Genomic DNA, 12,164 nt, shown 5'->3' with positions numbered 1-12,164 from the left:
CTAGGAGGTGCCTAGACTTTGGCCAGCGCCACCCACCCTCTGGAATGGGCTGGCCTGCCTTGGGTCCCCACCTCACTGCGTGACCTTCCTGGACAGGCCTCTTCATTCTGCCCCTACACCAGCCCAGCCTCCCCTCTGGAGCCAGGGCAGGGGGACAAGCCAGGCTGGTTTGAACCGGGCTCCTCTGCTTACCATTGTAAGGCTCGCAGACTCTCATATATTCTACTCTATAAGATTGCAGGAGAGTCCCAAAGTCCTCTCAACTGTCCCCAACAAGACAGAGAAAGAAGACCCCCCCAGCCTCAAGTCAGAGTCTATTTAAACCAAACACGCAGAGTAAGCACGTCCACGGAGACAGCACAGGTTACTGGTGCCAGGGGCTGGGGGCGGGCGGACGACTAAGGGGTGCGTGGCTTCTTTTTGGGAGGATGCAATGTTCCACAATGGACCGTGGCGATGGTCGCACAATGGTGTGAACACTTGAACCCCCGCCGGCTTGGACACTGTGAACGGGGGGACTCTACAGTCCGTCATTATATCTCAAACCCACCCGAGGTGACACACCTCCTCACGTTTACAGAAAGCCAGAAAGAAGGTTCAGCATGGCGAGAGGCCTCCCACCCCAGTCCTGGCACACAGGGAGTGGCAGGGCAGAGGCAACGCTCCCCGAACCCCGCCCAGGACTTTCTCTCCAGCGGCCTCACGGGAGCCACTCTGGGCCTGGCACAGGGACCTGTCCCCGGAGCTGACGCTCCAGCCGGCAAGACGGAGGGCGACAGGCAGATCACGCGCGGTGAGAAAGTGACAATGACGCGGCCCCAGCACAAGGTCAAACCGAGCCAGGGGTCTCGCGGGACAGGTGCCAGGGAGGCTCCACAGTGGGGAGAGCAGCCGGGTGGGCTCCAAGGGACACAGAGGTCTGCCAGTCACTTGCCACCAGCAACAGCTGCTGTCCTCCCGTCAGGTCAGGCAAGTGGTGGAGCCAGGCCCGTTGGGCAGAGCGAGCCACCTCGGGAACGGCCTCCCTGGGAAGGAGCAGAGGGCGGAGTCCCAGGATCATTGCAGATACCTCCTCTGTGCAGTGGGAGGCCGATCTCCTGGGTCCGTGTGGATATGAGGAGCAGACAGAGCGCCAGGCCATCTCCGGCCCCAGGCCTCAACACAGGGGCTCCACGCCGTTGGGGCGGGCAACGATCTGGATGACCTTACGAGCCCTTCTCTCTCCGACCAATGCCGTGTTTACGAATAGGAGCCGGACGCTGGGTCATTGGTCCTGTAGTGGCTGTGAAGACAGTGGGGCCCCGGGCCAGGCCTCTACGGGGCAAGGAGCTGCCCAGAGTCTAGCCCAGCGGAAAGAACAGTCAGCAACAAAGAAGGCCGCGCCCTGCGCTCCTTGAGAAGCACACTGAGCCGTTCGCAGGTGATGATGAGATCTGAGCTCTGCTTCCAGCGGCCCGGCGGTGGGGTGGGCAGGGCACCTGTGAGCAAGACTGGGCCCGTGTGGCTAACTACAAGGGGTTCTTTCTTCTCTTTACTTTTGCATATAGTTGAACTTTTCCATCATTCAAAGGTAAAAAAAGAAAAACCAACTAGACCCATCAGGGCAGCTGCTGGGACCCCTTCTCCCTTCCCGGATCACAAAGGGCTTCCAGTCACACGCAGTCAGTCGAGGGGCTAAGTCCGGGGTTGGAGAAGACCTGCTCCCCCAACACCGGGCTCTAGTGCCCATCTAGCACCTTCCTCCCGGCCAGAACAACCGCCATGTCCTGGGCTCACCCACACGCCTGTGACGAGATCCCCCCAACTGCCCAGGTAAACCTCCTGCAAGGACCAAGCCCAGAGCCTCCTGCGCCTTCTCCCACGTGGGCTGTGCCCAAGGCATGGACGTGGGGTTAGGGACGAGGAAGTTCTCTGGGCAACAGCTCGAAGGGAGTGGCCTGATGCGTGCCAGGACCACATCCGCCCGTCGGAGTCTACACGACAACCCAGGAGGAGCTCTGAAGTCACCACTGTTTCCCTTCTCCCGGTGAGGACGTGAGGCGCAGACACAGCCAGGGACTTGCCCAAGTGGCAGCTGGTCAGCAGCAGGGCCTCGACTCGGGCCTGGGCGCTGCTGCTGGCCCGACTCATTCCATGCTAATGGGCTCTGGCCGGCAGGCTCAGCAGTAGGCAGAGGGGGTGACGGCGACCCTGCGGGGTGGCCCTGGTGAACGGGCTGGGCCTGCCCTCCCAGAACAAGCCTGGAGCCCACCTGGACTTGCAACGGCTCAGCCCCTGGGCCCTAGCCCCTGGGAATGAAGGTGTCCCCTCCTGTTGGCGTCAGCCTGCCAGGGGCCCAGGGTCAGGGGTGCTCTCCTATCCCAGCCCCTCACTCTGGCCTTGGAGCTAGCCACCTCCCCAAGGAGCTTCTCGAGTCCTAGCGGAGAAGGGCAGATGTGCCCGGCCTCTCCCCTGTGTGGCTCTGGTGCCGACGCTTGGTCGCTCCCGTGAACGTGACACCCGGGGCTGTTGGAGCCTGGTTTACGGAGACCCCGCCAGCAGTCGGGTGTCCTCCAGGTTCCACAGACTTGAGCAGACATGCCCCCCCGCCTTCTGTTACATTTTGGGGAAGTCAGTGTTGGGGCCCCATCAGCCCCAGGCTTTCCCCTGATGCATGAGACACGCTCTTGCTAGCCTAGCCTGTCAAGGTCAGGAGAGAGCGGTGGGCAGGAGGGTTCGTCTGCGCAGCACGTCAGAGTCTGGGAGCCGGCGCCGCCGGGTCCTGCTCAGGGCCAGGCCTCAGGTGGCGAGCAAGGCGCCCGCACCAGTCCTAAGGAGGCGCTCCCCCAGCCCCGGGGCCGTGCGTGTGCAGGTCACACCTAGCGGGCCACCCCTCGTCCCACGTGGCTGTGACAGTTCCGTCCAGCATGGCTTTCTGGGGCTCATCCTCCAGTCAGGCCTGAGGCCCGGCCTCCACCAGGTTACCCCCAGACAACTGCAGCCATTCGCCCCACAGTGGCCAACAGGCCACCAGGGGTTCTAGAAGCTTCTCACTGGCTCAGTCCATGCGTGAGCTGAGGGGGGGCTGAGGCCAAAGTGCAGGTGATTCTGGTCTACGCTGGCAGCACAGAGCACAGTAAATTCTAGCGGCGCTCGGCGGAGGGAGAAGCCACGCCCAGCGCCAACGTTTGTTCGAGATTCTGCAACTAGCTCCGCAGACAAGAGCTCACACCGCCTCATGCCGGACGTGGAGGCAGCCGGCCAGCCGCGGGAGGACAAGGCCCTTGCAAGGCCTCAGAGGAAGGAGCCAGCCGAGGGCTCATTTTTCCGGTCTCGGGATGACGGCTCGTGCTGAATGTTCTGGGCTCCACGAGCCCCGCCAGGCCCAGGAACGGGGTTTGGTGGACACCGGGGCCACTGAGCACCCCCCCGGGGAGCACCGCGTGGCCCGCACCTGGTTGCCCTGGGAGATAGTCAAGGGCTCGTCGATGCTCCCTGCAGACGGCAGCGGGCAGGGCAGCGTCTCGGCCTCCGCGGGAACAGTCCCCGCCCTGCGGGCTGCAGGACACTGTGAGTTCCGACCAACGGCCCTCCCCGCCGAGTGACTACGCGGGGCCACCCCTTCCCTGCCGGGTGTGCAGCTGACGGAGCCAGACAGATGGCCGCCTGCACACGGTCCCCACCCACGGCCCAGCTGCTGCCTCCGCGCCGCCCGTCTCCCTCCACCGGCTAAGTAAATAAAGACAGAAGTTGTTGGCTGTGGCTGTTTTTAGTGGAGGGCTGAGGGTGTTGGGGGGAAGGAAAAAGCTCTTCCATGGGAAATCACATATGCGTTCGGGTGCCCAGGGCTGTTGGCAGGACAGGGGGCTCTGGACCACAGGCCAGTGTCTTTGGATGGCCTGAGCACTCGCTCGCACCCTTTGTGGGGCGGGGGTGGGGACTCGGACCCTGGCGCACCGCTTCCCACGGGCAAGAGGAAGGGACGTGGAGGGGTGGCAAGGAACCCAGGCTCTGGGCCGCAGCCATGTGGCCTCAGGGCTGGCCCCCCCTTCCCAGGGCAAGGCGTTTTCTGATGTGCACAGCAGTCAGGCCACGTGTGCACGCGTGTGTACCCATGACATCTTCATGTCACACACAACCTCAGAGACAGACTCCGGTCTGCCCACCCGCTGTGCGGCCCAGGGAGGAGGGCTTCCCCGGGGGTCCTTGTCAGGGAGCTGGGCCTCTGCCACCTCTCCCCCAGCCACAGAGACCCAGGGGGTCAGAAGCGCCCCCGCCCCCTCTGCTCTGGCAGCTGCTGGGGCCTCAGATCGGCCTCTCCCTCCCTCCTCCGGCTCCCCCTGCCAGCTGCTGTCTCCCGGGCTCCCTGCCCCTGGAGGGAAGCCTGTGGCTCGCAGAGCCCACAGTACAGACAAGATGTTTCCCAGTTTGCATTTTCTGTGCTCCGAAAACACACATTTGGAACTTGGCACAGAGGGCGAGTGACTAAGTACCACCCTCAAGAGAATCAATAGCTTGTCCTTTTTGTAATTAACGAATGGCTGGTGCGAAGAGGGTTTCCCGTCGTGACAGAACAGCTTCCTACGGGCCAGAGGGACACAGACATTCTTAATTAGGAAACCACGCACACACCCTCTCCAGTCTTCATAATGTGAGACAGGAGGGACCTTGGGACAATTGTGCCAGCAATTAGAATGTCTTCTGATGACTGGGGCCATTCAACACGGCCCGGCAGGGACAAGCTTGGCATCCGGGAGCCCTAGCCTGGCAAGCAGCTGTGTCCCCAGAGCAGGGCTCCACTGGTGACCGCGACCTTGGTGGGTGGGGCCGGGCACCTGGGAAGCCGCTCACCACCCTGCCCGAGGCACACACCAGGGGGCTCATCGCGGCGGCTCCAACAGTGAGATCGCTGTGGAACTGATCTGCTGTGTGGCCGTGGACCCCCCTAGGAGAGGCCCGCAGGAGGCTGAGGGGGCGGCAGGGAGCACGGGGCCGGGGAAAGGCAGCGCAGGGTGACAGTCTCCGGTAGAGAAGGTGAAACAGGACTCGGCCCTGCAGGGTGGCCTCTCAGCAGCTTCTCCCAAGGCGTAGGGGGTGAGGGTGGGGTGGGGGTGGGTCACAGCACGTGCTCCTGGGAGCAACCCCCTTCCCCCCCCCCCATACAGGGCTAAAGATCGTAACTGCCATTTGCTGAGGGCCGGCCTGGCCCAGGACCTGCGCCCTCACTTGAGCCCTCCACCCTGTGTGGGGGCGCACTGTGCGTCGAGTCCGTCTTTCCTGACCTGGGTCTGAAGCCAGCACTGTGCCTGGGACACAGCGAGGACCCAGGGGACATTTGCTGAATTAACGGATAATCAAACCAATGGAAGATCAAACCAAAAAAGCAAATAACAAATTGGTGGGGTCTTTGTGCTAAAGCTTCAAAACCAGTAGTTTTGCTCAACGGACACACGGTTAGGCATCACCTGTCCCCAGCCGAGTCCAGAGCTCAGCCCATTCGGGGTCTCCCCAGGAGCCTGCCCCGGTGACAAAGGCACGGCTGGGAGCATCCAGCACACCGAGGCATGGATAAAGCCCCAGAAGAAGCACTTCCTGTCCTGTTGGCAGAGCGGACACGCTCCCGTCTGCATCCACATATGCGTGCGTGTGTGGGGAGGCTCTTCCGCATCCTTCTGGTCACTGTGGGGGTTCCCGGGGCCTGTTTCTTCCCTGCACTTTTGACTACATTTTGAGTACCGTGTCCCTGCATTCACAGGGTCTCTGCCATGGGACTTTGCAGAGAAAGCACAGTGCCACCGAGCAGCGGTGTTTTCGTCCGTGCTCAGGGTAGGCGGCGCCGCCTTCTGCCCCAGCACAGCCCGGGCAGGAGGGTGCCCGGCTGCGAGCCCCGGGCTGGGTCCCCACAACCTGCACAGGCCTCTCCCCTATGACAGTGCAGGATGGCCACCGTGGAACCGGGGCGCCCTGACCAGCTGGGATCCCCCGTTCCGCTGCACCTTCTGCAAGTGTCAGCCACGGGCCTCCCTCCTGCAGCCGCCTTCCAGGCACCACACGGGGTCAGGCCTAGCAGGGCCCTCGGAGCGCCTGCCGCTGGGTTGTCCCGCTTTACAGAAATCAGGATAGCAAGGGCACACCAGGGTCCGAAAACGTGGCAACGAAGCAACCAGACAGGTCGTTCATGAGTAGAAGCTACCAGTGTTTTAACAGGAAAATGTGTATCGTTGGTGCCATGGGCCTTCTGCCTTTGGACGTGAACTGGGTGGGGTCTCCAGAGCACGGGCTGTACCAGCGAGAGAGGCCATTACCGAGCGATCAGGGACACAGCCGAGTGTCCAGGGACACGTGCAGGCGGGGCTGCACCCCGTCACCCACGTCCCCTGGGGCACCCACACCCCCGATTCTCACCAGACACTAAAGTTCCCAGCATGAACCACTCAGCTGACAGGAGCATTTTCCATCACGAGACAGACTTTCTGTGAAGCACCCAGAACTGAGGGAGAGAATGGAACACTGGGTCAAGAAGCTTCACGAACAGTCTCATCCCGGACGCCCCCCTGTGCAGGACGGCAAGGAGGGGTGGCAGGGAGCATGGCTCCCATCGGTCATGCGGCTTCTCACACCCTTCCAGGAACAGCATCAACCGTGTCGCACCACAGCGCATCTGAGTTTCTCAAGTTAGGAAACCATTCTGGCCCGCTGATGCACCTCCCCATGCCGGGGACCCGGGCCACGACAAGCCCTGTGTAGGGACACGCTGTCTTACAAGCTGGGGGCGTGGCTCCTCTTGCCACGGTGGGCTGTGCAGAGCAGGCCTGGCCATGGTCAGCAGAGTGGCAGTCTCCTTGGTGGCTGAGGAACGGGGCCATCTCGAGGACTCTAGCCTCTGCCATGCCACATGCCTGGGCTCAGGCATGGGTCTGGAGAAGCGGGGGGCTGGTGGCTGGTGAGAGGCCCGGGATGGCTCCAGTGGGGAAACTGAGGCTCAGGGTCCTGCCATCTGGTTGCCTGTCTGTGGGATGGGCACCCTCTCCCCTGCTTCCCCGGGCCGGATCCAATAGCACAGGGGAAGTAGGTCAGCATTCCATGGACACCCCAGCTCCTTAGGACCAGACTGTGGTCACTATGGGTACGTGGGACACCCACCCCACCCGTCCCTTCCCAGGTGACAGGGAATGGCCATGCCTATGCATGGGCCTAGGCGGGCACCCCTGGGCATCTCAAGTGGGTGCTCAGTAAGCGTGAAAATGACGTGCCTTCCACACACGCGTTTTCACAGTGCTCCGTGTGGCGCTCACGGGCTGAGGTGAGCCTCGCACGGAAAGGACAGAGGGACGGCTACACCCCTCATTTCCTCACCACCTCCCATTTTAACCTAGAAAATACTTCCAGGCCATTTCACTGGCTGAGACGGGTCCGGCCCGGGTCTAGCAAGAGGTGTGTGTCTACAAGCCTGGCCAAGACACTCTGTGACCAAGACCCTTCATGATGGGGCTCACTGTGGTCTGGGCTTCCTGGGAGCAGAGCACTCCTGCTTCGGCGACACTGCCCCCGCTGCTGCCCCCACGTGGGCCTCAGTTCACAGGGGCAAACATTCCTTTTCCAAAAGATCCACAAAGTAATGAAGGGCTAAACCCTGTACCGCCTACAAGCCTGGGATGGGCTCCAGGCTTCCCCCTCAGCCCATGGGGCCCTGTGTGGACCCACATCGCCCTCACAGCAGGCCAGGACCCCTGCACTGCTGGTGCCTCCGTCCTCACACATCCCTGGGTGGACCTCAGGGGCAGTGGCACCCAGGACTCAGCCAGGGCATGGGAAGCAGGGGGGCGCCCAGAACAGTGCCGACTCCGTCTTTAACACACACAATGTGGTCCTCACACCCCTGGACACAAAAAAGGGCTAGAAAAAGTCACCCACAAGGCGTTCCAGGACCAACCTGAGACCCTGGAGGTGTCCACCCTGTCTCTGCACTGGCCCCCTTTTGAGCCGAGCTCAGCGAAATCCAGGGCGTGTCTCCACCCCCCAGGTCAGAGGTCATGGCCGCAGAGAGGCCTTCAGAGAGAGGCAGGGCAGCCGGGGGGCCTGGGCCTGCTGTCCGGACCAGTAGCCTGGCTCCATGCTCCGCACTTGCTTCTTTACTGATTAGCCTGGAAAGCGCCAGCAGCTGCTGGCCTCGGCGCAGCCTCCCCGACATAAAATATTCATCAAGAAAAACTCCAAACAGCACCGCTGCCTTCCGTGTCAGCCAGGCCCTGGGGATGGAAGCTAAAAATAGGCAGGAGGTAGAAGAATTGCTGACAACGGGGGGCGGGGAGGGGAGGAGGGCCGAGTGCCCCCCATGGGCACAGGCACGCTGGCGGCGGGGAGCCCATGTGTGCTTCGGGGGGACAGATGGTGTCACACGGGCGTCCTCAAGGGAGTCTATGCGCAGGATGAGCCAAAAACCTCTCTGGGGAGCTGCCCACCCTCCCTGCCAGAGGCTGGGCCCCAGGCCACCTCCATGAAGAATCAAAGACCATCTTTAATTAGCAAGCCGGAACAGCCTGGATCAGCTGCAGCCGGCCGTGGTCGCTAACGGCCAGCCCTCAAACCTAGGGATTCAGCCAGTGTCCCCTTCATTCAGGCGGGTGTCTTGCCCCACCTGCTGGGCACCAGCACCCCTTCCTCTGGGCTGGCCCTCTACCCGTGGCCCACAACAGGGGTTTCTAGAAAGAGGACAGGCACATAGACTGGCCCAGACCCAGGACTGCTTTCTGCCTCTGTGAAGGTCATGGGTACCCGCACTAAGGGCTCCTGGCCCGCAGGCACTGTCCACAGGAGGCCGGACCCCCGGGCTCCTGGCCCGCAGGCACTGTCCACAGGAGGCCGGACCCCCGGCTCCTGGCCCGCAGGCACTGTCCACAGGAGGCCGGACCCCCGGGGTGCATGATGGCCGGGGGCAGCCCACAGCAGCTGCTGGGCTCCTGGGCGGGCGAGCCTACAGCTCAGCTACGGCGAGCACTTTGGACCTGGCCAGAAGACCCTATCAGTTTACAGTTACTCAGAACGAGCCTTTGCGAAATGAAGACGGTCTGACTCCTCGGCTGTGCTTACTCTCGTACCCACGTGGGGAGCCCTGTAGGCCGCTGAGCCCCCTCAGCTGACAGCAGAGGAAAGGCCCCGTGTGGTCAGGAGGCTGGGTCCCGGGGCTGGGCCTGGCCAGGATCAGCGGGGTGGCCTCTGGTGTGTTCTTGCCCCTCTTCTCCCCTTTCAGGCGGCCAGCTCCAGCCCCAGACCTCCGAGTCCCTGGTTCCTCCGACCCAGATAGTCTCTGGGAAATGGCTCCCCTGCCCCCAACACCAGGCCCCACTCGAGCCAGCGGTCTGTGCGGTCCTCCTCGAAGGAACCTCCTTAGGCAGCAACAACTCTCCCAGGGGTGCCGATCCCCACCTCCTGCTTCTTCCCTCAGGACTCTCCCCAGCGTCTCACACGGTCCCTTGCCCCACTTGCTTACTGGCTCCCTCCAGGAGGGCGTCAGCTCCAGCGGGAGGGCTCCCCAAAGCACAGCAAACAGCAGCGGACGAGTGTGGCGCTCCCAGACACGTAAAGTAGCCCACAGAGCCCTCACCACCCTTCGCAGCAGGCACTACACTAGGGCTGTCCCCGTGGTACAGATGAGGAAACAGAGGCACACCCAAGAAGAGTGAGCCTGGGACCACAGTCGTGCACCAGCGCCCTGACCAGACCGCAGGCAGCAGACGACAGCGTGTGTGCGTGTGACAGTGGGGGTTGTGTTAGGATCAGAGCCCCTGGGGTGCTCAGGGACATGCAGTTGCCGACTGTCCAGCAGCAGGACACTGGGCAGTGTGGGGGAGGCATGTGGCTGGAGAGGCCAGCAAGCCCATCAGCCACCCACGGGCATTTTTCTGAGCCCCACTCTGTGCCGGGTATCCTGGAATCACATGATGGGCCGGATGTACCAGAGGATCGGAGATGGTGCTGGCTGCCGGGAGATGATATGGGGACGGAGTCGCTGGGCAGTGGTAGGAGTCAGGCTTTATTTATCTCCAGTGTGGAGGGAAGATCATCTAAGGACGAGCTAGCTGAGAAACAGTGAAAGGACCTGGCTCCACAACAGTCTGAGGGAAGGCGTCCAGGCAGACAGACAGTGTGTGCAAAGGTCCTGAGGCAGGAACGAGTCTGGGACCTGAGGCCAGAGAAGCCAGTGTCACTGGACCCTGTGCTGAGGGCACAGAGGCTACTGAGCAGATCAGGCAGGAGAGGGAGAAAACCTGATTCAGTTTTAACAAGCTCCCTGGGCTCCAGTGTGGTGTCAGGTAGAGGGCAGCTGGCCTGGGGCCATACCAGTTGGGGCTGAGCAGTGACCCAGGCAGCCATGGGGCATAGGGACAGTGGGTGTGCGGGCTGAGCACGAGAGGGGAGAGAGGAGCCAGGCACGTTCCCAGGCTCACTGAGAGAGGGAACCCATGAGGACCAGTGGGATTTTCTGGGGAAAGACAACAAGTTCAACTCAGGACAAATCACGTTTGAGATGCGTGCTGGGACCCCACGGGGAGAGGCAGAGCTGGCAAAGCTGATCGGGGCCTGAACAGTGAATGCAGAACAAAGCTCATGGCATGAGGCCTGGACCCAACCAAGGAGGAGGGAAGGGCACAGCAGGCAGCCATCAGGGCCTGGTGTTTTGGGGGTCATGGATTGACCATCTGGACACTGCGGTCCTATGCCAAGGGAGCACAGGCTCCACCGAGGCCTGGGGCATCACGCCAGGCTGGTGAGGCAAAGGCACAGAGCGTGCTTGGATCGGGCCGCGCTGCTGGAGCCCAAAGGCCAACGAGAACAGGGAGCAAGTATTTGCCTGTGTGAGACAGAATTCAGCATTCGGGATGGGGCACTGTGACAATATGGAAGATGGGACAAGGGTCCAGGAGAGAAGTGGGGAAAGCCTGTGTTTGAGGACCACGAGAAGCAGGCGAGGTTCTGAGAAGTGGCCCAAGACCCAGCGACAGGTGGCCGCAAAGGTCAAGGCCTGGGGCGGTCAGGGGGAACAGACACACATCGGCCAAGGGGACAGGGTGGGGGCGGAGCCATGCTGCCAAGGCTGTGGGGCTGCAGGGCAGCGTATGGGAGGCACACCCCATCCTGGTCCTCACACTCAGGCAAGGCAGGTCGGAGGGCTGTGTGGGGCTCCCCACCTCGGGGGCGGCGGGGGGTACAGCTCTGACGGGGTCGCTGCGGGGCTGGGGGAAGGGGCACGTGGGAAAGAAGTGAGGTCTTCCCTGCGGCCTGTCTGTCGCAGGTTCTCGGTGCCTGCTCTCCTCCTGCTGGAGGCTCAGGCTCTCCCTGGGGGGCAGCAGCAGGGGCCACAAAGCGCCAGCTGCTTGAGAGAGGCGCCCCCGGCCCCAGCCACTCTGCCCGTTCCCCCTCACCCCAGGGAGGGCAGGGAGCTCTGACTGCAGGCCCAGGAGAGCTGCCTCTAGCGACAGGCTCGGGAGCAATCAGGAGCGGCCCGAGCCGCCCCAGCTCATGTGCTGAATCCGAACCTGGGCTCCCAGGATGGGGTGCACGACCCTCCACAGGGGCCTCGGCCTTGTTGACCTGAGGGGTCCTCGCCGGGTGACAGGCGAGCCAGCAGAACCGGGGTGGCTCTGGGGAGTGGCAAGCAGCAGGAGGCAGGCTGCTAGTGTCTGGACGTGGTCCAGGAGGGACACCTCTGCGACCGGCACTGGTAAGGGATGTGCGAGGCTTCCGGTAGAACCATCACTGGCCTCGAGGGAGACCTTAAGCAGCGAGCAGACACGCATACGTGCGTTCCTTCCGCAGTCCCCGAGTACCTTCCAGCCAAGCACCCTCCCCACCCACCCCCCCTTCCCCATCCCCACTCTGAACCTCGGCTGCCTCTGGCTCCCTGACTCTCCTCGACTCTCCCAACGTCCAGCACTTGTCAGGTTGCTGGGATTCCAGGTCTGGGACACTGCGGTGGCAGCAGCCACTGGGTCCCCAATGCCCAGCCCCATGCTGTTGGGGTCTGGCTCAGTCCCCATCAGGCAGGACACTCAGGCCAAGGCTTCTTGAGAACCCAGCCCTCGGGAGGGTCCTCAGCCCCATTTTAGCTTTTACACACAGCGCCAGGAGTCCCTGGGCCCTGTACTCAGCCTTGAGAGAGAAGCCCCAGAGCAAGGAGCCGGTGA

General features: G+C 62.6%; 1 protein-coding gene across 5 annotated transcripts in view; it reads right to left on the bottom strand.

The window, feature by feature from the left end:
* Positions 1-12,164, bottom strand: part of LOC111154684 (acyl-CoA thioesterase 7) — a 95,035-nt gene that overhangs the window by 3,125 nt on the left and 79,746 nt on the right. The window lies entirely within an intron of this gene.

This window comes from Enhydra lutris, unplaced genomic scaffold (genome assembly GCF_002288905.1).
Source record: "Enhydra lutris kenyoni isolate GAN:26980312 unplaced genomic scaffold, ASM228890v2 scaffoldscaffold38, whole genome shotgun sequence".
Classification (NCBI taxonomy): Eukaryota; Metazoa; Chordata; class Mammalia; order Carnivora; family Mustelidae; genus Enhydra; species Enhydra lutris.
Note: the sequence above shows the minus strand (reverse complement) of the source record. Positions and strands in the feature narration are given on the sequence as shown.